At 38.4% G+C, this 27,183-nt stretch overlaps 1 pseudogene; it reads right to left on the reverse strand.

The window, feature by feature from the left end:
• Window positions 1-1,485: 1,485 nt before the first annotated feature.
• LOC128124241 (vomeronasal type-1 receptor 4-like) lies at window positions 1,486-25,674 on the reverse strand (annotated as a pseudogene).
• Between the last annotated feature and the right edge of the window lie 1,509 nt (window positions 25,675-27,183).

Raw genomic sequence — 27,183 nt, forward strand, 5'->3', positions numbered from 1 at the left:
TCTGAGTTTGGGTGACCAGGGTTACTATTATCCATTATAAATCCACCAATTTTCCTATGTATCTTGTGATTTCATTGTTTACCCATCATCATTTGTCCATTTTACATATGATTACAAATTTAAGTACCAATTTATCTGCTTATGGATATGTAGATCCCTCCAAATTTCTTTTCTATAGTAAATGGAGCAGCAGTGAACTCGGATGTAAAAATATGTCTATGGTATGATATGGAGTTCTCTGGGTAAATGCACAGTTGTTCCATTTTTAATATTTTTGAAACCACAAAACTGATTTCCATAAGGGTTTTGTTAATGGCTTCCAAATGTTTGTTGATGAAACACAAAGCATTACTGTGTTGCCAAAGCAGATAAAGACAGAATAAAAACACAGAAAATTTATAGGTCACTGTCACTGATGATACAAAAGTTCTCAATAAAATAGTAGCTAACCAATTTTAAGATCATGTCAAAACCATCATTCAATTAGAATTGATTTCTTTTTTGGGGATAGCAGATCAACTCTAATTCTAGCACCTGAAGCTACACAAGGGTCCATTTTATAAACTTCATGGGACTGTTGTACACATTCAATAAAGTGACCACTGTGCAATACCACTGAGAGTCGCAAAACCAGGAACACACTTTGGATTGCTTAAACAGAATCCACAGAGTTAAAAACAAAATCGGAAGCCATCCAGAGTTACACTAATTGTCAAGTAGAGGTTGTACACGGAATACTTGATATAACAAGTCAATAATCTAGCAGGGACATTGAATGCAACTTCACAGTCTCGTCCTGTTGTGTTCTGTAGGGAAGTTTTTCTGATTATTAGCCACTGGTGGATATAGCAAGGACCAAGGTTTTCCACAGAAGGTGAAACATATTAATATGACTCTTTGGTACTGATGAAAGCTAAAGCAGTTGTGATGGGACCAGGGCCCCCTGAAGAACAAGTTCATTGCCAGCTATGGATTCAGTTTTTCTTGCTGTTAGAAATGTGGTACACAGTGGTGTCTGTGAATTCATCAAGCAGCCATGATTCCCTGACAGGAGTAAAGCAACAAGAAGGGCAGATTTATTGACAGCATTTTTTTGTTGGCTACTACAAACATTAGGTGTGCACTGGGAAGACTCTCCTAGCTGCAAGTTCAAGAATGTAATGGGCCAGGTGGTGGTGGCGCACGCCTTTAATCCCAGCACTGGAGGCAGAGCCAGGTGGATCTCTATGAATTTGAGGCCAGCCTGGGCTACCAAGTGAGTTCTAGGAAAGGCGCAAAGCTACACGGAGAAACCCTGTCTTAAAAAACCTAAAAAAAAAAAAAAAAAGAATGTAATGGTTCTCAGCTCATCCAGTCTGCTGATTCAAGAAAATGACAAAATTCCCATACTCATTTTGGCTAATGTTAGAAAGACTTTCTGAATTGAATTTTTAAGTGTGATGGGAGGAGTAAAAAAGGAGATATGAAGCAAAACATATCATGTAATTACTTACAATAAGATGAAGAGGTTTTGTTCCTCAACCATACAAAACTTAATCTGCACAGAATGGAATAATGACTCATAAGAACAAAGGGTCCAATGATTGAAAACATAGAGAAGTGAAGCAGGTGATGTTCACAAGCCACCAATTTTAATTATGCAAAAGAGCAAGGCAGCCTCATAAGATGGAGGAGAGGGTATAAAAAACCAGAAAGGTAGCCACCAATGCCAGGATGTTCTGGGTGGCTCTGGGCTCAGGAGAGGTTCTGCTAGAACCAGTAGTGCTGTGTATGTGTTGGACACTTTGCTTGTGTCTGTACAGAATGACAATCATGGAACTGCTGGGCCCAGGTGATCATCACAGAAAAGAGGATTTCAGGACATTTGTGTCTTGAACCATCATTCTAATGCATTATCTGCTTTTAATAATATTTTAGATATTACTGCTACAGAGTAAAAGACCTAAAGACCACTCAGCTATGCTGGAATAAGAGTAAGAAATGGGGGGAAGATGTTTTGGGTCAAACAAAACAGTAAATATTACAAAGCCATAAATAAATCAGCTACTTTTAAGATAATTAAATACAAAAAGAAAATAAATATTAACAAAAAGTGAAACAAAAAGTATTCTAATACTAAACTTGGACATGAGTGTAGATAAACCAAGAACTTTATAGCCTAAGGTAATCTGTGAATGTCCCTAGGAAGGTTGTGGAAAACTAGTTAGATCTGCTTAGTTCAAACAAATACAAAGCTGCAGGCCAATAACCCTGCTCTAAGAATAACATGTCTTAGTTTGTATATATTGTTGTCAGGAGACACCATGACAAAGGCAACTCTTATAAAAGAAAACAGTTAATTGATCCTGGCTTAAAGTTTCCGAAATTTAGTACATTATCTTCATGGTGAAAACATGTAGGGAGACATGGTGTTGGAGAGGAATCTGAAAGTTCTACTTCTTGATTCACAGGCACCAGGAGTTGAACTTAGTCCTACACTGTGCATAGATGGAGGACATTAGACCTCAAGGCCTAACCCCACAGTGAGTCACTTCCTCCAACAAGGCCACACATTCTAGTAATATCATGTCACTCATTATGAGCCAAGCATTCAAACACGTAAGTCTATAGGGGTCATACTTACTCAAATAGCTACATTCCACTTCCTGCCCACAAAGGCTGGTTGCCATAACAATTTGAAATGCATTTAGTCCAAATTCAAAAGTCCCCATAGTCTGTCACAGTCTCAACAATGTTTAGAAGTCTAGAGTTCAAAATCTCTTCTGAGATTCATGCAATCTGTTATCTCTAATTTAGTTTATAGTAAAATCAAAAATTTTAAAAACAGATCACTTACTTCCAACTTACAATGGCACAGGATATAATTACTCTTCTAAAGAGGAAGAAAGGTAGGGTAGTGAGGAAATACTGGATCAATGCAAGACCAAAAACCAGCTGTTCAAATTCCAAACTCTTCATCTCCATGTCTGATGTTAAGGTGCTTTTCAAATCTCCAAGTCTTTTCAACTTTTTTGATTGCAAAACAGTTCTTTCTTGGGTTGATTCTACTTCCTGTTAACATCTCTTCTGTAAGTATCCCATGATTCTGGCATCCCCAACGTCTTGGTATGACCCAGATAATGAAGACTTCAACTTCCCAGCATCAAAAAGTGGCCTAGATAGCTCTCAATGAAGGGGTACCCCTGAAACTTTCCTGTTCTCAATGACTTCCCTTGATCTTAGGGGGAGATTACATTACCTATTCCTTTAATCATTGACATTAATGACAGACACTTTGCCAAAGCTGCCAAGTTCTGCTGCTTTCTGGGCTGCAACAAGCATGCCTTTTCAACTCCACCTTCACCAGCTTTCTGTTTTCTGTCGTTTCCTTCTGTGCAGAAGCTTGGCTGTCCTGGAACATGTCTATCATGCTGTCTTTGAACTCAAAGTTGTTTAAATTACATCTTCATCAGCTCTATTTTTGATGATTTCTCTCACTGCCTAAGGCAAGATGTTATGGAATTACTCTTAGCCCAGCCTGACCTCAGACTCGGAGATCCACATGCCACTTCCTCAGCCTCTGCAGTGTTGGGATTAAGGCATCCACTATCACACATTGTTCTCAGTTTTCTTTTTATTTCTTTTCACAAGTTGGAAACAGCAAGGTGGGATCTTGCCCTAAGTTCACCACCCTTTTTATTCCATTCCTTAATCTTTTTATCTCCTTGATCACAGGACTTAGTACTATTCTATTTTGTGGTGCTAATTTTATCTTCAAAATGTGTAATTTTTATTTTTCTTAGCTCACCTTGCTTCTTTTCATTATTTATCTGAATGAGATTGAACACTAATAACCACCTGTCAGAGTCAATACTAGACTTTTGTGAGATTTCTTCTGCAAGAAGAAATTAACCCAAAACTAATCACAATTAAAATCACCCTCAGGACTTTTGTCTTCCATGTTCCTACAAGGATTGCCCATTAAAAAACACAACTGCCGGGCTGGAGGGATGGCTCAGAGGTTAAGAGCACCGACTGCTCTTCCAGAGGTCCTGAGTTCAATTCCCAGCACCCACATGGTGGCTCACAACCATCTGTAATGAGATCTGACACCCTCTTCTGTATACATAATAAATAAATAAATAAATTTAAAACAAACAAACAAACAAAACACAACTGCCTTTCTAATTCATAGTCATAAAGTTTAAATTCCTCCAAAACAAAACATGGTCCAGCCTATCACTGGAATATTCCAGTCCATGGTAAAAGTTTTGGTCTCTGTGCTGATATATTGTGTATCAAATAAAGCTTGCCTGAGAAACAGGGCAGAGCAAGCATCTAGATTAAACATAGAGGTCAGGCAGTGCTGGTACACACCTTTAATCCTAGCGCCAAAGAGGCAGAGATCTGTCTGGATCTCTGTGAGTTCAAAGACACCCTGGATTATGTGAGATTGATTAGGTCTAGGAGAGAAACAGAGCCAGACTCTGGTGGCACACAATTTTAATCCCAGTACTTGGGAGTCACAGTCCTTTAATTCCACCACTTGAGTTCTGATGACTTTGCTTGGCAAGCACACATGTCTCTAATCCCAGCACTAGGAAGGAAGTACTATGACTGGGCAGAGAAAGGTATATAACACATGAGGAGAAAGGATTTGGAACCTCTTTTCAGCTAAGGGCTTTTTGGCTGAAGCCTTTTCAGCTGAGTCCTTTTCACCTAGAACCAAAAAAGGGTTCCTCCATCAGAGAATTGTTCATCTGGTGGGTTAACATCTGAACTTTAATTGTCATCTGCGGCACCTCTGATGAAAACATTGGTACCAGCAGCTGTCAGCAGTGTAGCTTGAGTATAGGATACATCAAAGCCCACCTCCACAGTGACCCACTTCCTCCAACAATGCCATACCTCTAATAGTGCCACTTCCTATAGTCTAAGCATTCAAACATTTGAGTTTATTGGGGCCATACCTATTCAAGCCACAACAACCTAAATAAATATCTTTTTGTCACTGAAGAAATTTGGAGTTTAGAATCCAGTAACAGTCTTGGAAGCATCTTGCTTCATATGATCCACATGTGCTTATTAATATCCTTGGATCAGTTAATCAATGTACACACAATAGAGTACACACATGTAGAGTCTGGGAAATCTTACACTGTTGGTTTTAGCTATATCTACTGGATTCCAAGTGATGTTTCATTTGTGAAAATTAAGATTTAGAAAACCAAGGCTTTAGAGATTTTAATGAAATACAGAGTTGTATATGTGGTTTGTTTTGATAGATAGAAATCCCACCTCCCAATTTAGTTTCACAAGTATGAGGTAGACCTGACGTTCATGAGGACATCAGAAATATGCATGGTTACTATCTCAGAGATAAAGGCTATAGTGGTAACTACAGAGGAATTATTAAAATTTGCTCCGTACAAAAATGCAGCAAGAAATACTAACATAAGATTAACAAATAATAGCATGAGAAGAAAATTAAGTTACTAAAACAATACACTTAAAATTCTGCATATATTTGCTGTTTGTTTTTGCTGTTTTCAAGTCAAAGTGTCATTATGTAGCACTAGGTGCCCTGAAACTCCATATGTAGATGATATTGGACTAAAACTCACAGTGGTGTGCCTACTGATGCTTCTCAAGTTCTGAGATTAAATGTTAGCACCACCACAATTGACTTATTTGAAAATATTTACAATGAATTATATATTTCGATTAAATTTATGATGCAGTCAAATAGATGTGATGCATGACAGATAATAAAAAATAATCATAATAATGTGAAACCTAAAATATTGCCCAATGAGATATAGCACTAGTGTGGACAAAAATGCGGGTGAATGGTAGAGGTCTGGCCTGGGAATACAGGCTCTGCATTACATTAACAAGAAGGATAAACACTGAGGGAAGAATGGTATCAGATTCTGATTAAGAGTAGAGTAAGACTAATCCAGGAGAGATAACTCAGAATACATATGATCCTGGTTGTCACTGCCCAATATTTATTCTGTATCTTCCATTCTGTGTTATCTTTCTAAGAAAGGGAGGGTGGGGGGAGAGGTTTCAAACCAGTTATCTAACCAATGGCTATTCAATAGAGCCTCAGTTATTGCCTCTATAACTGGATGATAAATGCAGTGTCACATAAGAATATTTTTAATACATAAACATATTTATATCCTGCATCTTTTCAAGGATGTATGCTTCTTATATTTCCATTTTTATGTCCACTCTGTGCATGAAACCATGATAAGTTCACCTGTAATACTAATACTTCAAATATAGTCAAAACATCATGGAGGATAAATAAGGTCAATCATCACATTGACTGATTACAATAATCATTCTCCACATGCTCTGCATTATCCTGGTGTGTCCCTAGTCACCCTCAGTGGGGCATTTATATTAAGAACTAATAGGGACTGACACAAGGTTAGGAACAGTTCTATCTTTCTCAATCACTTCTTAGTTATGGAATTATTTTTGTGCCTTCTCTCTTTGTTCCATGGATCACGTTCTACCACAAATTCTCATTACCTGATGTGAAAACTTACCCAGATTTCTATTCCTTGATGGCTCTCTGTTCCAACAGGAATACAAAGTACTCACCTGGCTTCACACATATGCAGGATGATGGTTTCATTGGGCAGATCCTTACTCTTAAATAGCAACACTGTAAGAGAGAAGTATAAAGCCTGAGGTAGAGGTCTATGACTTCATCTCTCATCAGGATGGTAATTTTTATTTCACCTGCAGTAGCAATGACAGTGCTTGCTTTGGGAGACAAAATCATTTATAAAACATTTTTTGGATGCCAATTAACAAAGAGTCTTAAGACTTTCCTGTGTCTATCTCCACAGAGACAATATTTTGGAGGAGTGGAGTTTTTATGATCCCTAAAGCCTGACCTGGCATCCTGTGGAAGATGATAGAAACTTTCAGGTCATTTTGATAAGGAAGTTAGAGAAGTTTCTCTATCTTATTGAATTTCAGGTTTCACTGACATCTTCAGCATAAATCAACTTAGTTCTTTTAAAAATATTTATAACATTTTTTACTTAAAATTATCATTGAGAGTTTTATAGATGCACGTGAGTTATAGTCAAGTGCACTCACATTATCTTCTTTCCAATGTGGAATGTTCTGTATGGCAAATGTGTTGCTAATTAGTTAATAAATAAAACACTGATTGGCCATTGGCTAGGCAGGAAGTGTAGGCGGGACAAGGAGGAGAATAAAGCTGGGAAGTGGAAGGCTGAGTCAGAGAGACACTGCCAGCTGCCACGATGAGAAACAGCATGTGAAGATACCGGTAAGCCACGAGCCACGTGGCAAGGTATAGATTAATAGAAATGGGTTAATTTAAGCTGTAAGAACAGTTAGCAAAAAGCCTGCCACGGCCATACAGTTTGTAAGCAAAATAAGCCTCTGTGTTTACTTGGTTGGGTTTGAAAGGCTGTGGGACTGGCAGGTGAGAGAGATTTGTCCTGACTGTGGGCCAGGCAGGAAAACTCTACCTACAAATATTTATAACATTTCTTACTTAAAATCATCATTGAGAGTTTTATAGATGCACGTGAGTTATAGTCAAGTGCACTCACATTATCTTCTTTCCAATTTCTCTTTTATGTCCTCACACCACTATTCTTTGTAAATTTCATATGTCCCCCCAAAAAGAAACAAACAAAAACACTGAGTCTACTTAGCAATGTTAGTATGTGCCGAACTCAGGGACACATATAAAAGCATTTTAATCTCTTAAATGTTGAATTCTCTAAGAAATCTGACACTTCCTCTCCCAGAAGGACAATAGCTTTTCAGCAAGGACTGTGACCACCTCACCTCATTCACTGTGCAGCTTTTGTGCATACTGTCCTAAGTAGTAAATTCACATGTGCAGGTGCCTGTTTAGTCTGGACAAAATTGTTACCTTGAAATCATCTGCCACCTCTAGTTCTCAAATTCTTTCTGCCTCTTCTTCCAAGATGATCCTTGAGTGTTTAAAGGAAAAGGTATTGTATGGATGTCCCATTTAAAGATGACCTGTCCAGAGTCACATTTTTGCCATTTTTGTTTTGAGACAGGGTTTCTCTGTGTAGCTTTGGAGCCTGTCCTGGAACTTGCTCTGTAGACCAAGCTGGCCTAGAATTCAGAGATCTGCCCACTTCTGCCTCCCAAGTGCTGTTATTAAAGGTGTGTGAAACCACTACCTGGCCCCTCCAGAGTCTCTATTTCTCAGCACATTAGAGCAATTGTGGGCCTGTATGTTAATCACTATATAGTGCCAAAAGAAGCTTCGTTGATGAGGGTTGACAGTTATACTGCAGAGGTAGGCAGATCTCTGAATTTGAGGCCAATTTGGTCTCTAGAGTGAGTTCCAGGACAGGCTCCAAAGCTACACAGAGTAATCCTGTCTCAAAACAACAACAGCGAAAACGTGACTCTAGATGGGCCATCTTTAAGTGAGACATCCATATGATATGATACCTTTTCCTTTAAACACTCAGGGATCATCTCGGAAGAAGGGACAGAAAGAATGTAAGAACCACAGGTGGCAGATGATTTCAAGGAAACAATTTTTGTCAAGACTAAACAGGGTACTTCTACATGTGAATTTACTTGATAGAATAGTTATACTAATCCCTTTTTATGAACATAGGAGCAGAGAAAACAGTTTATTACTTTGTCCCCACTTACTTCTTTCAAGCATTAACTAGGAAAAAGCAATGTTACTTGTAGGAAAATGGATGAAAAGAGAGAATTACATTAAGTTAACAAAAACCTTTCATGGACAAAACAATTACAGAATTGGTATGGTGGCACATAAATTCAACCCAAGCATTCAGGATACAAGGCTGGCAGATCTGTGAGTTCAAGGCCAGCCTGGCCAATGTATTGAGTTTCAGTACAACAAGAGAAATGTACAGAGACCTAGTCTCAAAAAATAATAGAATGACAGAAAAAAAAGAGAAAGGAAAAGAAAGAAATTAAAAGAAAAAAGACACTCACACATTTTTTTGTTGTTCATAGACGTTATATGGATACATAAACTTACGGTTCCATCTATGTATGATATATATATATGTATGTATGTATATATATATATGTATGTATGTATATATATGTATATACATATATAATTTGTATATATCATATATTACACGCACACACACACACATATCGAAGAGGGTAGTTGAAGCATATGGGGGAAATGCACTCAGTGAAATATAATCTTTTATGAAAAGCCCTACTGTGACACAGTATCATATACAATAAACATTCATAAAGAAAAAAATAAAGTAAAATGATCTTTTCCCCCTCATCCTGGCAATATTCCAGTTACCATGGTTTTTACTGTCCTTTCTGCATTTTACTGCTGTGACAACAGCTTTTGTCTTCTCCAGAGAATCCTTGAGTTTGCCTGGTATAGCCTGCTTGACAGGAATGCATCATAAAATTTTCAGAGTAGAGTTCATGGCTCCTGGGCACTGTGTGTCTTTCAAGTCCAGAAAAACTCACACTTTGAAGCATTCAGGCCACCTGGGTATCTCTGTGTTCCCTAGAACACAGTCAGTGAAGACTATAGAATTATGGATAACCAATTAGTATGAGAATTTAATCTTATATACCCAACTAGCTTGTAGACATGGATGTATCCTTGCAACCTCCATTACATTCTGTTTTGATAAATGTATAAAAAGGTTGATGGCTTGGAATGAGGAGCAACATTTGGATTGCAGACATTCTGTAAACTTGGTTGCTGACAAGTTAAAGCAGGAAATCATCCATAGATGAAATTTCTACAGTTCATTAGTGAACTTCAACCTTCTTTCCCTGAAGAGGAATCTCTGAATCCCAGTACTTGGGTAGCAAGTGCTGAATCCCTGGGGAGCAAGAGCAATACAGGGAGAATTAGAGAAAAGAAGAGATGAGGGGAGAGGAGGAGAGGAAAGCAAGAGTAAAACAGAGAGAAAATGAGAGAGGATATGATGGAAAAGGTAGGAGATAGAGTAAATGAAAAAGAGGAAAGGAGTGAATTAATGACAAAGTATCCAAATTAAGCTTCTCATGTAGGAAAAACTATGGATTTTACTTGTAACCAGATTTTTTTCTGTGTTTTGCTATTTTTTGCACTGTTCTCTGGTGACTTTCAATATCTCCTGGATTATTTTTAGCAAATAGAAATGTTCAATTAAATGTCTTTTTGCTTAAGCAATTATACATTCCCTTCTAAAGCTCTCTATGTATTGATTTATTGTCTCCATGGACATGAGGAGCAAAATGGATACTCTAAGCCCTCCATGCTCTCTGAGTGACTTATGCATAAACCTGAGTGAGGTAAAGCCAAAATCTAAAGGTTTCCAGAACTTTCTTGTGACTCTTTTAATTATGGTTTAACTCACACTCCTCCTTTACAACATTGACCTATCTGCTTTCTGTAAAATTGTTTCAGGTTTCTTTTCCACATGATTCCCAATCTTTTCCTTCACTTCTTCTGGGATTACTTGAGCAGTGAAGCCTGAAACTTTATCTCACCATGTCTTTAAATCCCTATTCTCAGTGTTGTATGATCCTATGGATCCATCAAGGGCACAGTGTAAGACATGATAAACAAATGATAAACATTGCCTTTGACTACATTGGTCTCTGTGATTCACAGTTAACATACTTACAGAAGTAGTTTTGCATCCAGTACATTGAAGATTTTAATTACTATGCCTAAGATGCCTGTATAAAACACAAACGTCCCTAAATTTTATAGGCTATACCATAACAGCCCATTACCATTTTTCCAGACATAGAAATCTATTTTTAAAACAGACTGATATTGTAAAATTTGATATTCTTAAAAGATAGTATGTCATAAGACTATCTGCTATTTCTGCTTTTGTAATCAAACTTCCTTACTCTGCTCTGAAAGATGACTAAGACACCTGCAAGTCATATATTTTAAAATCAGCATCTACATACACGTAGGCAGAACACAAAATGTTGTGAATTTTGCCTTAACCTACCCTTGGATGGTTAAGGCTAGTTTCTACAGCTTGGGCTCAATCAGTAAAGGTGCCAGTACCAATATAAAAAGCCTTTTCTTACTAAAATTGATTCCTGGCCATGGTGAATCTCTGAGTGACCCCAGACATATAACAAAAGCAATCTATGCTATGTAGAATTTTCATTCTCATAGTGCTTACTTAATTCCCCTTGTTCCTAAATTATAATAACAATATATTCCCTAAGTTTTGACAGAAATTGAGGAAAGTGACACGGATTACTCCAAGCTTTGTTCCTACAAAGAAATTACTGCAGATCATGTTTGGCTTCATGGAAAAATATTTTGGTTTTATATTCTGTCTGTCTGTCTGTCAGTATGACTCTCTCTCTCTCTCTCTCTCTCTCTCTCTCTCTCTCTCTCTCTCTCTCTCTCGGGGTTTGTGTGTGTGTGTGTGTGTGTGTGTGTGTGTGTGTGTGTGTGTGTGTGTGAGTGTGTGGTCATTTTCAATTTGTTTATTCAATATATTTTGGGGGAGAATGGCTCCACAATTCAAAATTCATCCATTGTCCCTTTTCACCATCACTCACTCTTCCTCAATATCCATCCTTCTCCTCCAGCTCCCTGGTTCCCTGTGTGTCCTAACACGCCAGGAGAGCAAAATAGACATGTCTTTAGCACGTCTTTCTGTAGTTCAAACCAGATTGAAAGTACCTCAGTTTGTGATGGGAAGATGTATTCTTTAGGGGTGACATCAATTCCTCAGCAGGAAGTATTATGGCTGCTTCCTATAGCATCAAATTGACCACAAGGAAGATGAGGTCTCAGCATATGAACTTGTTAGTAACACTGTATTAGGGAATCTTTCCTACATGGAAACAGGCCTCTCATGTCTCTCTGACCACTGAGGATATATCTATTATTTGCAATCACAGAGAAATCTACATCATATCTGAGTCTTGATTTATTTCCTGTGGCCTAAAGAAGCTAGGACATTCTACTGCAAGCCATGTGAGTTGAGCTCAAATCTAGTTACTTTCACTAGAGAAAGCACCACAGGCAAAATGTCTTCTGTAGATGTAACAGTCTTATTAAATAAGAAACACAGAGCCATACATATACATAATGGTACATATACACAATGGAATACTTCTCAGCAGAGAAAAACAATGACATCATGAGGTTTGCAGAAAAATGGATGGATCTCGAAAAAATCATCCTGAGTGAGGTAACCCAGACTCAGAAAGACAAACATGGTATGTACTTACTCATAGCAGGATACTATATGTGGAACAAGGATGACTTGTCTGCTACTCACATCACCAGGGAGGTTACCTGGAAAACAGGACCCCAAGAAAGACACAGGGATCACCCAATGACAGAGAAATGGAATGAGATTTACATGAACAGCCTGGACATGAGTGGGGGTAGTGAAAGGCGAGGGTCGAGGGAAAGAGCTTGGGGGACCTGGAAATCCCAGCTGGATCATCAACAGAGAGGGAGAACAAGCAATAGGAGACCATGGTAAATGAAGACCACATGAGAATAGGAAGAAGCAAAGTGCTAGAGAGGCCCACAGAAATCCACAAAGATACCCACACAACAGACTGCTGGCAATGGTCGAGAGACAGCCCGAACTGACCTACTCTGGTGATGGGATGGCCAAACACCCTAATTGTCGTGCTAGAAACCCCATCCAACTACTGAGGGATCTGGATGCAGAGATCCATGGCTAGGCCCTGGGTGGATCTCTGGGAGTCCAATTAGCGAGAATGAGGAGGGTTTATATGAGCGAGAATTGTTGAGACCAAGGTTGGATAAAGCACAGGGACAAATAGCCAAATGAATGGAAACACATGAACTATGAACCAATGGCTGAGGGGTCCCCACTGGATCAGGCCCTCCGAATGGGTGAGACAGTTGATTGGCTTGATCTGTTTGGGAGGCATCCAGGCAGTGGGACCGGGTCCTGTGCTCATTGCATGAGTTGGCTGTTTGAAACCTGGGGCCTATGCAGGATTGCTTGGCTCGGCCTGGGAGGAGGGGACTGGACCTACCTGGACTGAGTCTACCAGGTTGATCTCAGTCTGTGGGGAAGGCTTTTCCCTGGAGGGATGGGAATGGGGGTGGGCTGGGGGGAAGGTGAGGGGGATGGGAGGGGGGAGAACAAGGGAATCCATGACTGATATGTAGAACTGAATTGTACTGCAAAAAAAAAAAAAGAAAGAAAAGAAAGCAGAGCCAAATGAAGAGTTAAAAGCCCAAAAGGTCAGAGCAGTAGCTAAGAGCTGATACTAAAAACCCTTTCTTACCCTTCACTGCCACTGCCATTCTTCCCCTCAGAAAGATACCTACTTCCTGTGTATCTGTCTTTTGATTGACTTTCTGTTCTGCCTTCTCATTGGTTGTAAACACAACCACATGACCTCCTCGTCACTGCCATTCTATACAGACCTCTAGGTCTCTATGGTTGGTATTGAGATTAAAGGCGTGTATCTACATGCTGGCTTTATCCTTGAACACACAGATCTGCTTGTCATGTGATTGGGATTAAAGGTGTGTGCCACCACCACCTGCCTTCTGCTATGGCTTGCTATTAGCTCTGACCCCCAGGCAACTTTATTTATTAACATACAAATAAAATCACAATTTAGCACAAATATCACCATATTTCCCCCTTTCTATTTTAATAAAACCAAAAAAGGAAAAATGTTATAACTAATGTAAGTAAAACTATATTCAAAATGTACAATAACTATATACAATATATACAAGCAATAAATACCTAAATAATGTTTAGTCCATTTGCATGACATATTCAGAGAAAATAATTCCATTATCTATTCTATTTTGGGAAATCCAAAATGTACTTGATTCACTTTCTATCCTAACTTATATTATTAACAGAACTGTCTTATAACGTCTTTCAAATTTATACACAGATGGCCAAACGAATGGAAACACAAGAACTATGAACCAATGGCTGAGGAACCCCCAACTGGATCAGGCCCTCTGAATAGGTGAGACAGTTTATCAGCTTGATCTATTTGGGAGGCATCAAGGCAGTGGGACCGGGTCCTGTACTCAGTGCATGAGTTGGCTGTTTGAAACCTGGGACTTATGCAGGGTCACTGGGCTCAGCCTGGGAGGAGGGGACTGGACCTGCCTGGACTGAATCTGCCAGGTTGAACTCAATCCTCAGGGGAGTCTTTGCCCTGGAGGAGATGGGAATGGAGGGTGGATTGGGGGGGAAGGCAGGAGTGGGAAGGGGGGTGGGAGGGGAGAGAACAGGGAAATCCGTGGCTGATATGTAGAATTGAATTAAATTATAAAATAAAAAAAATACACTTACACCTCTTTAACTAGTTTCTTTTCTGAAATTCTTAACAAGGAAAACTATAACTATAACTATCTAATCTTCAACTATAGCTAACTAATCTTCAACTCCCTTAGAGACCCAAGAAGAAAATAATATTACCTAACAAAAATAAAAACAGGAAGTGTATGCAAGCAGCTTCCAAAAAATGTGAGTTGCAGAAACAGCCAGCTGCCTGAAGAGTCACCTGAGGTTTCTCCGCAGTGCTGGGGCATCATCTTCAGCCTATAGCCTTAGCCTCTAGGTCTCTATGGTTGGTATTTAGATTAAAGGTATGTGTCTCCGTGCTGGCTGTGTCCTTGAACACACAGAGATCTGCTTGTCATGTGATTGGGATTAAAGGTGTGTGCCACCACCACCTGGCTTCTGCTATGGCTTGATATTAGCTCTGACCCCTAGGCAACTTTATTTATTAACAAACAAATAAGGTCACATTTCAGCACAAATATCAACATAGCCTTCACAGGGATTGATGACCAATAATACCTCAGCATGATAACCTTAAAGAAACCTGTACATGAGATGCTCTTTCAGTTCTGTTCAGCTCTTCTTGGAACTCTTTGAGATGCTTATAACTGCAGGTTTGTACCAGTAATAGAGAGGTGGTACCTCTGTGTTTGAAACATGCTGTCACAGGGCTTATATGCTCCCCTCTTCTCCCTACCCCTTTGAAGAAATATCAGGGTTTAATCAGTGAGATTCTGCAGTGAATGGGGCCCACAATGAGTTGAGAGAGTGATTTCTTATTTACTTGATCCACCTTAGGTTGACTGTATAAACACCCCTTCCAGAACAATTCAGTGGTTTTCTTTTTCTTAGTGTAAACCTCAGTGAGCAGTGGATATTAAGGGACTATGTTCCCTTTGTAAAGGAAAGTGATAGTAATGAGGATCTAAGGCTATATTAATGTATATACAATGTAGAAATGTCAGACATCTGTAGATACCAATAGCAAGTAATTTTTATGCTGTTTCTCTCACTATACCAAATTTATGTTTTCAAAGTTGGAGCTGAATGTGAACATGATTAATTTTTGAAATTCTAACTGGTAGGCACTATTTTGTCTTCTGTGTTTTCCTTGGTCATATGTGCAGACACAGTACATATTTTTGCTCTATATAATTGCTATTACTATATACTGTGTATATTAGTGTGCCTATACTTTAATTTGAAATATATTTAGACAATGACACTGTATCAGTGATAATTTTATCAGTGTTAATAATGATACATTAGAAAATATTATTTAAAAGTTCCTGTGATTGTAATTCTTATATTGAGGCAATTTTTTACATTTATTGAATTCAATTTTAGGTGAAGTTGATTTTAATATGATCAGCATTGATGCATTTGGGTAACTGTATTTTAAATATACACGATATACACCTACAAAATATCTCCAGATTCAATAAGATAGTGTAAATTGATATTTCCTGCCCTGACTGCATGGTCCTCAATAATCAACTCAGAAGCTGAAAATGAACTATAAATGCTCTGCCAGTAGCTCAGGTTTGTTACTAGCTAACACTTACACTGAAATTAACCCATATTTCTACCTATGCTTTGCCACGTGGCACAAAGCTTGTTATCTCATTTGAGGCAACCTAATTGTATGTCAGCTGCTCATGTCTCCTCAACTCCCCTGACTCTACCCTTCTTCTTCCCATCATCTCAGTTTGGCTTTCCTGCCTAACTTGATGCCCAGCCAATGGACTGTCAATTTTTATTAACCCATGAAAGTAATACATATTCATAGTGTAGAAAAGGATTGTTCCATAGCAGGAGAGTTTGCAAACACAGATGGAGTTTTTAAAGGGAACAAAGAAAAGAACAGCCAGATGAACAAAATACATTTTTATATTCAAACAAGGAGTATTTTAACAGATAATGTATGGGTAGTGTTGCATGCATTGTGATGATTTAATTTTATTTGCTGGAGGTCATCTCAGTCCTGCTAAGTCTGACTTTTACTATTGGTGGAATCTGGTGTTCTCAAAGTTAGAGTGATGGTGCAGTGGGTAAAAGTGCCTGCTTGCAAGCCTGGTCATTCTAAAGGCTTACATGGTTGAAGAGGATATAACTCATGTGAGTTGTTCTCTAACACCCTTTCTCTCCCTGGCTCTGTCTCTTTATCTATCTTTCTCATTTCTAAAGTATAATGTATGGTATTAACAGTCTCACCTCAGGGAAAAGGCTGCAACAAATTCAAATTAAATATTCATTGTGAAGCACTATAAATATGTAAACTCAAAGTGAAGGACACTATAAATCTGACATTTCACCACTTCCAAGTCACTTTCAATCGCAGGAAGCTTCTTATGAAAATGATACACTTTCTAATTCCTCAAGAATAGAATGTTATTTGTTGCTGAGGAGCACAGTATTTAGCATGGCATGAAGATGCTAGTACTGCATGTCTATCTAGAGATCTCTGGATCTCATATTAAATGATATCCAAAGAGGTATATCAGAATGTCATACACAGACCTGACCATGCTATCCCAGACTACAATGGAAATGCTCTGAACTCAGCCTTGCTTTTGTACTTTTTCTTTTTTTTTTTTAGACAGGGTTTCTCTGTGTAGTTTTTGTGCCTGTCCTCAATCTCACTCTATAGACCAGACTGGCCTCAAACTCACAGAGATCCACCTGGCTCTGCCTCCAGAGTGCTGGGATTAAAGGCATACGCCACCACCACCCAGTTAGCCTTGCTTTGCTGTATTATCATGGATGAATTCTCTGTTGTCAGGGTCAGGTCTATCGACCAAATTAGTAATCCCTCAGACAATGCTGTGGTTTGTTGGATGTATATTCTACATAACGTTGTATGTTAACTTGTTTTTATTTCCACAGAATGGCCATAGGTGTGTGCCTATGCTCCACATCCCTTTTAAGTTTCTTCCAGTCTAGCATGATCATTACAAGGAATGTTGAGTACAAACATTTTAAAGCCAGATCCCCCAAGATCATTGGACTTTTTGTCATGCTATGCTGGTCCCTGGTATTGATCATTATGGATACATTCCTCTGATGTTGACAGACATTAGGGATAGAAAGAAAAGCACTGAGTTTAGAGATTTCCTATGCTGTGCTGTTCCCAAACCTGAAAATCTAATCTACACCTTATATGTAACCTTATTGTGCTCTTCTAATGTCACCTGTTTGGGATTCATAATGTGGGTCAGTGGTTACATGGTACTTATCTTACAGAAGCACAATCAGAGGTTCCAGCACATGTATAGAGTTCTGTGTCCTAAGTCTTCTCGTGACATCAGAGCCACCCAAAGCAGCCTTGTCCCAGTGAACAGTTTTGTGCTCTTTCATACAATATCTGACATCTTAACCGTGTGTTTAACTTTTGGAAATGGAATCGCTAGGTGGCTGGTCATTGACATTGCACAATCAGCTCCATGATTTCCAGCATTTTGTCCCTTTCTGCTCATCAGGCACTATACCGCAGTTTCTGTGCTCTGCTGCACTTGCTAATATCAAACAACACAATACAATTCAGAGACTTCCGACATTTATATTGCCTGCCCCTTCTATTATTTTGTTGTGTCATCTTATCATTCCTATAATACCTAAAGATGGGTGTAAACAATTACCATTTCTTTTCAACATGATCATAACCAATAAAGAAATGTCAACATTGGAACTGTATGCATCATAGCAATGAAGAGCTTTAAGAGCATGCATCATAATCAATGATACATTGTGTGTGTGTGTGTGTGTGTGTGTGTGTGTGTGTGTGTGTGTGTGTGTTTGTGTCTGAATTTTATTGAGTTGTGGAGAAAAATATTAAAGAACAAATCTGAAGCAAAATGGATTTAACTTGGAAAAACAACATATGTTTACTCTCATGTACAAGCTGTCCTATGATTATCATATATGGATTGAAGTGTGCAAGTAAATAAAGGAAATGTGAAGGTAGGTAGAAAGGGCCTATATATTTTGCTTCCATGTTATATAGAGATGATATCATTTCTCAGCATATATACTAGCCCTTAAGTTCTACATTTCCACTCCTTGCAAGTTGTTCTTTGATACATAGTCGTAGTACATGTGTTGTAGATTCATTAAATTGGGGGCTCAGCACCTTATTGTCAGTTGTTCTCTTCATGTTGATCAGTTGTGGACTTCTGTAATGGTCTCTATTTACTACCAATGGAAGCTTCTTTGCTGATAATGGCTGAGACCTACTCTTGCCTCTGGGTATCAGAATAAGTACAAAAAATGCAATTTTAAATTATATTGATTTAGGAAGGTGGAAATAGTAAGTTCTCTTCTAGGTTGATGTTCTCACCAGCCATTAGACTATTGAGCAAAGTTTACAGTCCCAGGCAGGCATAGATTCTCTCCTTTTGAGCCGGGCTGAAGTTGATTCATGAAATTACAAGAAAATGATTTTCTAAAGAAGGCCTGAACAGTGGCAGCATTATCTGAGATGCCAATGTGGATGGGGAAACTGACAATTCTCTACATCTGGATGGAATACAAATAATTAATGAATGCACATAAAGGGAGACTTTGTCTTCCCTAGGGATTGGTTATACAATACTATGTAGTCAGTTCTAAAATTATGTACATTTGACCAACACTAAATGAATATAAAAGAGTATAAATATGCATACAATGGTAATTATTATAAAAATTAACATATGTAATATATCTTATTATATACTTATTTTTTTATAATTCAAAATATATCATTATATGCTTAATATTACATATGTATTTAAAGTAAAAGAGATTATTGATTTGAAAGACAGCTGGGCATCAAGGGTCAAATTGAGGATAGGATGGCACCCCTCTAATGGTAGATCTTCTTTATTATAGCATATTAATTACACAAAATAATGAGTCTCATTATGTACGATCATTTCCAAGGACAGGATCAGACATTATGACATAAAGTTCTAAATTTAGCAATTGGAAGTTGTCTACACATGATGATAACTATTACTGTTTTAAAACTGGGCATGGATAAGAATGGATTCAGAGTAAATATGATTAGGCGAGGTGAGGCATGGTGAGTGCTTTGAACTAGAGACCAATATCTAAGATCAGAAAAGGGTTCAGAGGCTTTACAGGGTCATTGTGAAAGCATTGTTGAAAGCCACCATCTTTCTACCACTGTGAATTTCAGAAATGCACTGCACCTCATCATACCTCACGAGTATCATGGCATCCCTTTCTACCCTGAAAACTCTTAAAGTGGTTCTGTGTTTGCATTAGTTTATGCTCCTTTGTAGTGACCTTATCAGCCTCCAGTCTATTGTCAATCATTTGTGTTTTCTATCCTCTTGTTCTATGCCTCCTCCCAATCAAAATATTTTAGAATAGACATTAGGTCCTCTGTATTCAATTCCAAATGCTTTACCCCTCAATTTTTAGGCATTTTCAACTCCTCTATGACACTAATGCATACTCTTGACACCTAGAGTCTTAGTCAGTTTTGAAGAGCACTTTATAAACTCATTTATGCAATTGTCCTGTATTCCCTGATTCCCTTCAGGATTTGTGTTCATTTTTCTTCCCTCCTCATATCTTTATTATTCCCCCAACTGGTTTCTTTTATTGATATGGTTGGACTAGAAAATGTTTTTGAAAGACTTGGGTTTTATAGGATATACCCCAACTATGGAAGTATTTACAAAAATTGTGGACACTTTTGAAGGTTAAATATAACTGGAGGTGTTCAGTAAGCCTGTAAATCTTGTGTATAATATTTGTTGAATCCTAACTCTTGGGTGCAGATTTGTAGTATGTAGCCTTCATTATGCTGAGGTATTATATTGCACAAATCCTAAATGGTCTTATGATAAAAACCTGGAGCCAGATATTGGAGTCAATGCTGAAAGATCAGAGAGACAATGGAACCAACCACTAGATAAACTTCTCACAATTACCAAATCCTCAGGACAAATGGAAGGCCAGATACTATCTCCACATAGCCTTTGACTGAATGCCTCTGAGTCCTCAGCCGAAAAGGGTCTAGTTCCTGTCTCCTTATGCCTTATAGGCCTTTCTCTGTCCAAATGGTGTGTGTGCTTATCAAATACTGGTAGAAAAGGCATGAAATCTCAAGAACTGCTATTAAAGGCATGTGACTCCCAAGTACTGGGATTAAAGGTAGGTGCCACAACTTCCTGGCTCTGTTTCTATCCTACTGAATCAAACTCATGTAGTCAAGGATGGCTTTGAACTCACAAAGATCCAGATGAATCTCTGCCTCCTAAATACTAGGATTAAAGGTGTGTGCCACCACTGTCTGGCCTCTATGTTTAATCTAGTGGCTGCTTCTGTCTTCTGATCCTCAGGCAAATTTTGTTTGATATGCAACATATCACCACAGTGTTATTGGTGTATCTCTTGACACTTCATGGCATTTATGGGAAAGGAATGTTGGGTTTAGTAAAAGTATTTCTGGCATCAGAGATGGCAAATGGGATGTTTCCATCAAATCCATTCCCTCAGAGTTCAGACAACACCATGGGAGAAAAGGGAGGAAGAGTGTAAGGGCCACAGGGGATGGATGACATCAGGAGAACAAGGCCTTCTGAGCCAACTGAGCAAAAGTCTATGGACTCACTGACATGGAAGCCAGAAGCATAGGTACTGCACACATCTCCATCTAGTCCCCTGCATATAAATTATAGTTTTCAGTTTAGCATATTTATGGGCCTCCTGAGTATATGAATGAGTGTGTTTGTTTTGTTCAACCTCGATGTGATATATTTTATCTCATTATACCTTATCTTGTCATTTTTTGTTATATATCAGAAGACTATTCTTTTCTAACGACAGAAAGGAAGTGGATCAGATTGGGAGGGGAGATGGTAGAGTGAGGAAAAGCTGTAATCAGGATATATTGTATAAGAAAATAAACTATTTTCAATAAAAAAGAAAAAAGAATATTTTGTGGCATCTAATAAGTCATTCATGTGATTTCTGACTTTTAGTCTGACATTTACTGGTGGCCATAGCTAAGCCATCCCTATATCTTTGGATAAGTTGTGATAGCATTTTATTATAAACTGAAATCATTGTATTGTAATGAACTCATGAATAAAAGCATTAAAGATCTACGATGAGATAGCTACTCAAATGAACACTTGCCCAGACCCAATTTCTTTATATTTCAATTTAGTTTTATACAGTTAGAATAGCTATACTGTAGCCATAGACCTTTGCTTAGGGTTTTACACTGTCACTCACAAGTATATTTTTATGCCCTTATCCACTACAGAATAAGAAATTGGTAGAGTTGAAGACAGAAGAATAACTAACTTGATATACTCTCACATAACTACCTTACTGCCATGTTGCTAGAGTTTTCCTGCCTGGCCCACAGTCAGGGCAAATCTCTCTCACCTGCCAGTCCCACAGCCACTCAGACCCGACCAAGTAAACACAGAGATTTATATTGGTTACAAACTGTATGGCCGTGGCAGACCTCTTGCTAACTGTTCTTACAGCTTAAATTAATCCATTTCTATAAATTTATACCTTGCCACGTAGCTCGTGGCTTACCGGCATCTTCATATTCTGTTTCTCATCGTGGCAGCTGGCAGTGTCTCTCTGACTCAGCCTTCCACTTCCCAGCTCTATTCTCCTCCTTGTCCCGCCTACACTTCCTACCTAGCCAATGGCCAATCAGTGTTTTATTTATTGACTAATTAGCAACACATTTGCCATACAGAACATCCCACAGCACTTCCCCCCCCTTTTTTTTTCAAAAAGGAAGGTTTTAACCTTAACAAAATAAAATTACATATAATTTGGGAATTTGGGCGTAGCTTCTCTTACTACTTCCTGCTGGAGGGGGGCGCTGTATCTTATGGGGATACAAAGAAAATTTTAAAATTATGGAATAGTCCATGAGGGTGTATCGTCTGAGCCAGTTGCCTTCAAACCGTTCTGGATGTTGGATCATCTGGGCCATGGTGTCATCGGAGAACTTTCAGGGGGTCTTGGATGGTCAAACCTGATGCATCTTAATCTGGAACAAATCCATAGCATTTGGCTTTCTGTGGGAACAAAAGCAGAGTCTCCTTTCCAAAACAACATATCCTTATATCCTAATTTTGAAGTTAAGGTACCTTTAAAATATACATTTTGGCATAACTCAACAGCATTTACAATTAAATGTTTTTCTGCAGTTAAAAATCCCAAAGATAACACAATCCAGATTCTCTGTGTAATATTCATCTTTATGTGGCTTATTTTTTATATTAATTTTACTGTCTCTTTAAAGACTTTATTTTTTAAAACTATGTATTTGTTTATATAACTGTATATATCACCTTTTTTGTCTCTTTCAAGCCTATGCATATTTTACACACATTGTAAATTATTACATCTGAATCTGTCTTATTGTGAATCTATTGCTTTAAACTGCAGCAGCTGTGGCTGCTGACTCCACCCATCTCAGCTTCCCAACATGGTGGTGGTTCCTTTTCCACCAGCTCTGGGAGTTATCATGGTTCTATGCTTTTATCCAAGCAGTGTGTAGTCCAGAAACCTCTTTTTTTGTTTTGTACCAGCAAAGGCTAAATCCACCATACAGCTTAATGTGCCACTTGCAGAGGCCTCATTCCCGCCAAACTGCAGGTCGAGCATGCACACCAGAAACCCACAAGGAGCTCAAACCAGCAGCTGCCACTCATTTGAGAGAGACAATTAGGAACTGCTTTTAGCTCCGTTTTAGAATCTTTTTTCTCAGTTTTTAGGTGGAAACTCTTGCCACCACGGTGGACGCCATTTGTTGCTAGAGTTTTCCTGCCTGGCCCACAGTCAGGGCAAATCTCTCTCACCTGCCAGTCCCACAGCCACTCAGACCCGACCAAGTAAACACGGAGACTTATATTGGTTACAAACTGTATGGCTGTGGCAGGCTTCTTGCTAACTGTTCTTACAGCTTAAATTAATCCATTTCTATAAATTTATACCTTGCCACATAGCTCGTGGCTTACTGGCATCTTCATATGCTGTTTCTCATCATGGGGCTGGCAGTGTCTCTCTGACTCAGCCTTCCACTTCCCAGCTTTATTCTCCTCCTTGACCAGCCTACACTTCCTGCCTAGCCAATGGCCAATCAGTGTTTTATTTATTGACTAATTAGCAACACATTTGCCATACAGAACATCCCACAGCACTGCCACTTTGCCTGACATTACCTTTTGGGGTCTCCTTTCTAAGTGTCATAAGAAAGTTAAAGTTTCTACTTACATATAAACATTTGAACCATATAGGATAAGATCTGCATATGAAGCAGACGATGTGAGTTTCTTTTTGAGTTGGTGTTACCTGATTTAATACTATTCATTAAAAGTCCATCAAACTCTCTACATTTTTTGTGATTTATTCTATCACTGTAGTTGAATAATAGTCTATTTTATATATGAAAACACGTTTGATTATGGATTTATCTGTTTATGGATATATAGCTGGGCTGAATTTCCTCAATATAATAAATACAGCATCAATAAAAATAGTTTTGCATATATCTCTGTGGAAGTATATGGAGTTGACCCGGAATAGGCCCAGAAGAAGATTAGCTGTGTCAAATAGTAGTTCTTTTTTAGTTTTTTAGGAACTTCCAAACTGATTTCTATAATTTCACTATTAATTGGCTTCCAAACTATTGATTAATCCAGCATTTTAGTGATTTAAAACCAGATACCAATAAAGAAAATTTTCAGACTAATCTCCCTAGTATACATAGATGAAAAATTTCTAAAACATGTTGACATATAAAATTCAAGATAACATCAAAACCATCATTAATTTCCATTGATCATATTTTTGGCTAAGTGGTAAGGGAAGATGCTCTTTTCGGAGACCTTGTTGAGAACTATTGCTATAAGCTTTGCAAACCAACCTGATTGCTTCTAGTGCAGCTAAAAGCAGGGTATTTGGGAGTTAGGGCTAAAGAACTTTTCTCATACTGGTGCAGGCTAGAGCTTTTGTGAATGGACCAGGGACTCCTGAAGCACAACTTCATAGTCAGCCATGATTTTAATTTTCTTTATCATTAGACAGTAAGACCCATAAGCTGTATGTGAAATAACCAAGCTCTCAGGATGCCCTAGAGAACAAAAGTGGGAAGAAAGGCACCTTTTTTGAAAGGATTTTGCTAGTTTTTTTGTACATCAGTAAGACAAAGGGAAGCCTAGCAGGGGTAAGTTGAAAAGTAAGATAGTCCTCTTACAATAGGATAAGCTCATGTAGGCTGCTAATTAAACCAGCTGACAAAGCTCCCAATTTATCATTTTGGTTAATTGTTAAAAGACAAGACACTAACTCCTTCACTTTCTGTACTGACATTGTGATGGAGATGGTAAACACCTGGATACCACAACAAAATATCATTTGCATACTTAAAATAAGAATTAAAGATTTTATTCCTTATCCAGGTCAAACTGAGTCTAGGAACCACAGAGTACCAATTTAAAAGAACAAATGGGGGAAAACCTAGAGAAGTGAAGATACTGAAGTTGAGCACCCACCAATTGTGATTATACCAAAGAGCGACACAGCCTTGTAAGATGGAGGAGAGAGTATAAAAAGCCAGAAAGGTAGACACCAGGGCCAGGATGCTCTGGGTGGCTTTGGACTCAAAACAGATTCTACTGGAACCACGAGTGCTACGGATGTTTTGAATCCTCTGCTTGTGTCTGTACAGAATGACAATCATGTAACCACTAGACCAGGTCATGAGCAAAGAAAAGAAGATTTCAGGGCACACCACCAGTGCTGAATAGAGTGAGTCATTGATTTCATTACTCTCTACAGTGGAACAGTATCCAAAATCTCGTTTTCTTGTCAGATTTCTACTATTCCTTTCAATAAGTGGGTACACAGGGAAAATGACATTTATCAACATGCACAAAACCCAGAGGACGGCAATGGAGCAGCCAATGTACTTTGAAGCTTTGATTTTTTGATCCTTACAGCAACATTCCTTGTGACTGATGGTGATGGCTTGGAAAACACTCAAGAGGCAGGTGGTGCCAATGGACACAGTCCTGCCAACTCTTTGAGTGTAAAAAATTAATTTGCACCCAAGATCATTTAAAAACTGCTTCAACCCAAACGCTGCCACTGTATTTGGCACTCCTGAAGAGAGAATGATCAAAGCATTGGCGGCATTTAGGTGCATGCGAATCAAATCTGTGGGCTTTAATTTGTTCTCTCCATAGTGAACTAGATAGTAGTAAAGAAGATAGAAATTTCCCAGAATTCCAGCTGTAGTTTGTGACAAGAAAATGATTTTGATGGCCGATTTCCAGAAGTCTATTCTATGACCTGGCATGATTCTCTTTAGACAATGGCCAAAGCCATTTCTCTGCTCAAAATGAATGAAAAGTATTAGTAATCCAAAGACATACAGAGAAACTAAATCAGAATGTTTCTTAGATCTCAGGAGTAACATCTCAGCCTAGACTACATAACAAGAATTTCTCCAAGTTAATGCCAGAAAAAGTTATTACTTACAACACACTACTATAAGGGTTCAAAAGGCCTCAGCACACATATATGTATCATTGATATGCCTTCATAATCATTGAATAAGCAGCATTATGGGTAAGGATATTTGGCCTGTGAGAAGCAATGGAAAGTGAGAGCCAATAATATCAAGCAAAATATAAGACAATAAAAATATACTGATATATTCTAGACTTAGTATAAAAGAAGGCAATTTCAGTATCTATAACCAAACTCAAAAACATCAATTCTCACAGTATATCTTATGTAAATTAAAAGATGATTAATGAAAAACTTACAATATCATCCAGAATATATCTACAGTTATGCATAGAAAATTTGTTAACAGCGTAGAATGTATTCAAATTATGGGTTAAATGACAACTTTCATCTCGTTAAGTTAAGAGCTAGCTCTTATGAAAAGTCACAACAAATAGACACACACAAACAAACATACATGTGCACACACAAGTTAGGACTGTAAGAGCATTGGGACATTCAATACAATGAAATCCCAAAAATACTCAACAGAATAATAAGAGGCTAAATAAGTCAGCAGAAATGGCAAGAAGATGATCACTATATGAAGAGTGATATCTAATGGGGAAATATTCATTGTCTCTATTGAAACTATGTCTAGAATAATCAGGCACCAGTCAAAAGTCTTGAGTGTAAACACTAGGTAAGATGGCAGTCTGTTAAACATCCAATCAGTGTAGTGGGAGGAGACTCTCAGGATGCAATACTCTTCCTGCAGGAGAATGTGTGCGTAGCCCTCTTAAGTAGGGTGAGATCCCCTTGAAGAAGTAGGCAGAAGCAGCTGTGAATCAGTACCAGGCTGAACCAAAAAGCCTCAGGAAGGGAAAAAATGCTCCACTTACTGATTTGCTATGCAAAGACAGTTAGCCAGCCAATCAGCAGGACAATCAAGAACTGGGAAAAAATTACCAGTGAATCTTGAAATCTGAAGAAGTTAAAAGAAAGTGCAGAGATAAGCTGAGACCTTAGGAACTACCAGATAGTAGCAGTTTCTCTTTATCCATGCTCTGGTATTGACTTCAAAATTTGGATGTAAGAATATGTTACTTTGGAAAGGAGACTCTGCTTTTGTTCCCACAGAAAGTCAGAGGCTATGGATTTGTTCCAGATTAAGATACATCAGGTTTGACCAGTCATAACCACCTGAAAAGTCTCCGATGACACCATGGCCCAGATGATCCAACATCCAGAACCATTTCAAGGCAACTGGCTCAGACGATACACCCTCATGGACTACTCTATAACCCTAAAATATTCTTTGTGTCCCCATAAGATACAGCGCCCCACTCCAGCAGGA

The sequence above is a fragment of the Peromyscus californicus genome, unplaced genomic scaffold, assembly GCF_007827085.1.
Source record: "Peromyscus californicus insignis strain IS unplaced genomic scaffold, ASM782708v3 Scaffold_4__1_contigs__length_199733344, whole genome shotgun sequence".
Classification (NCBI taxonomy): domain Eukaryota; kingdom Metazoa; phylum Chordata; class Mammalia; order Rodentia; family Cricetidae; genus Peromyscus; species Peromyscus californicus.